Source organism: Bison bison, unplaced genomic scaffold (genome assembly GCF_000754665.1).
Source record: "Bison bison bison isolate TAMUID 2011002044 unplaced genomic scaffold, Bison_UMD1.0 scf7180017864134, whole genome shotgun sequence".
Taxonomy (NCBI): domain Eukaryota; kingdom Metazoa; phylum Chordata; class Mammalia; order Artiodactyla; family Bovidae; genus Bison; species Bison bison.
The window spans coordinates 6,482,963-6,487,324 of record NW_011494706.1 but is presented as its reverse complement, the minus strand read 5'-3'; the positions used below and the strand labels follow the sequence as shown (position 1 = coordinate 6,487,324).

Below are 4,362 nucleotides of genomic sequence, written 5' to 3'. Positions count from 1 at the left end.
AAAAGTCATGTCTGTGAACTTCCCAATTGTTTGTGGGGTGGGGGGAGGGGGTAGAGATTTTGGACATTGAAGTTCCTGAAGCTCATAGATTTCCCCAAGAGTTCTGATACAAAAAGATCTTCTCTAAAACACATAATAAGACTAAAATCAAAGACAAAGAATTTTAAATGCAGCAAGAGAAAAAAAATCCCACCTACACGGGAACCCACATAAGACTATCAACAGATTTCTCAGCAGAAATCTTACAGGCCAGTAGAGAGTGGGATGACATATTCAAAGTGCTAAAAGACAAGCGTTAACCATGAATACTTAAGAAACTTTCAAGTTGTCCTTCAGAAATGAAGGAGAGATAAGGACTTTCCCAGACCAAAACAAACAAACTGTAGAGTTAGTCACCACTAAACCTATCTTACAAGAAATGCTAAAGGGAGGCCTTTGAGTTGTAACAAAAATACGCTGACAAATGAAAAGAATATGGAAGTATGACACTTACTGTAATGGTGAAAATATAGTCAAATCCAGAACATGCTAGTACTGTAATGGTGGCAGATAAATCACTTTTAACTCTGATGTAAAAGTAAAAGACAAAAGTACTAAGAAATAACTGTGAGTAAAATAATGTGTTTATGGATACAATATGAATAAAAGATGTAAACCGTGGCATTAATAACACAAAATGTGGAGGGAGAAGTTAAAGTGTAGAGTTTTTGTATGTGGGTGAAGTTGTTATAAACTTAAAATAGACTGTTATATCTATAGGATAAATAATGTAAAGCTTCATGATTACTACAAGTAAAAAACCTGTAGTAGATATACAAAGGGCTTCCCAGGTGGTACTAGTGGTAAAGAACCTGTCTGCCAATGCAGGAGACTTAAGAGACTTGGGTTTGGTCCCTGGGTCAGGAAGATCCCTTGGAGGAGGGCATGGCAACCCACTCCAGTACTCTTGCCTGGAGAATCCCAGGGATGGGGGAACCTGGCAGGCTACAGTCCATAGGGTTGCAGAGTTGGACATGACTGAAGCAACTTAGCACACAAGCATGCACAGATATACAAAACATAAAAAGAAAGGGGTCAAAGCATACCTCTACAAAAAGTCATCAAATCACACAGGAAGACAGCAAGAGAGGAAGGAAGGAAAAAACAAAGGAATTACAAAACAGCCAGAAAACAACAAACAGAACGGCAACAGCAAATCCTGTGTGCATGTGTGCACAGTCACTCAGTCGTGTCTGACTCTTTGCAACCCCATGGGCTGTAGACCACTAGGCTCCTCTGTCCATGAGATATTCCAGGCAAGAATATTGGAGTAGGTTACCATTGCCTGCTCCAGGAGATCTTCCTGACCCTGGGATCAAATCCATGTCTCTTGCATCTCCTGGAGAGATTCTTTACCTCTTTACCTATCAATAATTACTTTTAAATATGAAAGAATTAAATTATCCAATCAAAAGATAGAGTGTGTCTGAATGGATTAAAAAAAAAAAATCAGATCTGACAGTGATATGCTGTCTTTTCAAGAGACTCATTTTAGACTTAAGGACATACATGCCGTGAAAGTGAAGGGATGGAAAGACATATTCCAGGCAAATAGCAACGAGAAGAAGGCAGGAGTTGTTACAATTAGACAAGATGGACTTTAAGTCAAAATGGTCAAAAGAGACAAAGAAAGTTACTATATAATGATAAAGCAGTCAATTCATCAAGATGATAATATATAATGCACCAAAATTTAGGTACTTCAGTGTACCTAAAAATAAAGCAAGTATTAGTAAAACTAAATGGGAGGAATAGACATATACAATAATAGTAGGTGACTTCAATATCCCAGTTTTAACAATGGATAGATCATTCAGACAAAATATCTATCAGGAAACAGCATACCTAAACAACACCATAGGTCAGATGGATCCAACAGACATATTCAGTACATTCCATCCAAGAGCAACAGCATACACATTCTTTCAACGTACACATGGAACATTTTCCAGGATAGATCTTACATTAGTTCACATGAGAAGTCTTAACAAATTTAAGAAGCTTGAAGTCCACATCAAGTGTCTTTTCTGACCACAATGAAATGAAACTAGAAATCAATAATAGAAGGAAAGTTGTATAATTCATAAATATGTGGAAGTTAAATAACATACTTCTGACCAACCATTTGGTCAAAGAATAAGTCAAAAGGGATATCAAAAAATATCTCAAGACAAATAAAAGTGGAAACACAACACACCAAAACTTATGAGATGCAACACAAACAGTTCTAAGAGAATAGTTAATAGTGACAAAGGCCTACATTATGAAAGATCACAAATAAGCAGCCCAATGTTATACCTCAAGGACAAACTCAACCTAAAGTTCACAGAAGGAATGAAATAATAAAATCAGAGAAGGAATAAGTGAAATAGAAACTAGAAGAACCATGGAAAAAGTCATATTTTCCCACTGCCAGACCTCTGGACTGGAAGGACTGATGTGGGGCTCAGAATCTCACTCCCATGAGAAAACCTGTGTAATATAATTATTCTCTTATCTGTGTGTCACCCACCTGGGGGGATAGGCTTTAGTTGTTATATCTTTAGTTGTAGAGGATCTTCTCTCGTAGGTTTCAGTGTTTTTCAATGACAGTTGTTCTGCAGATAGTTCTTCAGATGGTGATTTGGGTGTGTTCAGGAGGTGAGCTTAGGGTCCTTCTACTCCTCTATATTCAAAAGAAGATCTTTGCGTCAATACTAAGTTTCTTAAAAATAGTTTGTATCTCGAAGCAGCAGGGCATGAAGGAAATAACACTGCAAAGAGAAAAGAAGACCAGCCAAATCAGTGACGGAGCCATCAATCTTCTCTTGCTACTAAGAGCTATTGTTTTGTAACATAAACAAAATTGACAAACCTTGAGCTAGACTCAGAAACAAGCAGAGAAAACTCAAATATATAAAGTTACAAATGAAAGAGAGATGTTACAACTGATACCACAGAAATGCAGAGAATATTAAGAGACCACTGTGAACATTTATATGCCCCAAATTGGACAATGTAGAATAAACAAATAAATTCTTAGAAACATACAAACCATCAAGACTGAATCATGAATAAAGAATCTGAACAGACCAATGAGTAAGGAGTTTGAATCAGTAACTGAAACCTCCCAGACCAATAATGAGTAAGCAGTTTGGACTGGTAATTGAAACCTCACCAAAAAGGAAAAATCTCACACCTCATGGCTTCACCAGTGAATTCTGCCAAATATTTAAAGAAGAATTAATGTTAATTCTTCTTAAATTCTTCCAGAAAACAGAAAAGGAGGGAACAGTTATAAGTACGTTTTATGAGGCCAGCCTAATGATGATACCAAGGCCACTTAAGGACAATACAAGAAAAAGGAAATTACAGACCAATATCACTGATGAACATACATGTTAAGAATCATCAACAAAATACAAATGTAACTCAACAGAACATTATAAGCATTATAAAGATCATATACCATAATCAAATGGGATTTATCTCTGGGATGGAAGAATGGTTCAAGACATGCAAATCAATAAATGCAACATACCACATTAAAAGAATGAAGGATAAAAACCATATGATCATCTCAATAGATCCAGAAAGAGTATTTGATGAAATTCTTTACTTGTACTATATGATAAAAATTCAACAAATTTGGTATAGAAGGGTTGGGGGTTATTACCTAAATGCAACAAAGGCCATATATGACAAGCGCATGGCTAACATCATACTCAGTAGTGAAAAACTGAATGCTTTTCCTCTAAGATCAAGACAAGAATTCCCACTCCCAGCACTTTCCTTCTATATAAAACTAAAAGTCCTAGCCAGAGCAATTAGCAGAAAAATAAATAAAGGCCTCCAAACAGGAAAAGGAAGCAGCAAAATTGTTTCTGTTTGCAAAGATATTATATACAGAAAACCTTGTGTGTGTGCTGAGTTGCTCAGCTGTGACTCTTTGAGACCCCATGGACTATAGGCCGCCAGACTCCTTTGTCTGTGGGGATTCTCCAAGCAAGAATAATGGAGTGGGTTGCCATGCTCTCCTCTAGGGGGTCTTCCTAACCCAGTGATTGGACCCAGGTCTCCTGCATTGGAGACGGATTCTTTACCATCTAAGCCTCCAGGGAAGCCCGTAAAACCTTCAGTTCAGTTCAGTCACTCAGTCATGTCCGACTCTTTGCGACCCCATGAATCGCAGCACGCCAGGCCTCCCTGTCCATCCCCAACTCCTGGAGTTCACTCAGACTCACATCCATCGAGTCAGTGATGGCGTCCAGCCATCTCATCCTCTGTCGTCCCCTTCTCCTCCTGCCCCCAATCCCTCCCAGCATCAGAGTCTTTTCCAATGAG

General features: G+C 38.0%; 1 protein-coding gene across 3 annotated transcripts in view; it reads right to left on the bottom strand.

The window, feature by feature from the left end:
- LOC104988452 (sterile alpha motif domain-containing protein 9-like) overlaps positions 1-4,362 on the bottom strand; it is a 39,418-nt gene that overhangs the window by 13,101 nt on the left and 21,955 nt on the right. For 2 of the 3 annotated variants that reach the window (XM_010839782.1, XM_010839781.1), the window contains one exon: positions 2,552-2,792. The exons of the other annotated variant lie outside the window; for it this stretch is intronic. The gene's annotated coding sequence lies outside the window, so the exon portion shown is untranslated. The remainder of the gene's footprint in view (positions 1-2,551; positions 2,793-4,362) is intronic. 3 annotated transcript variants of the gene reach the window in all.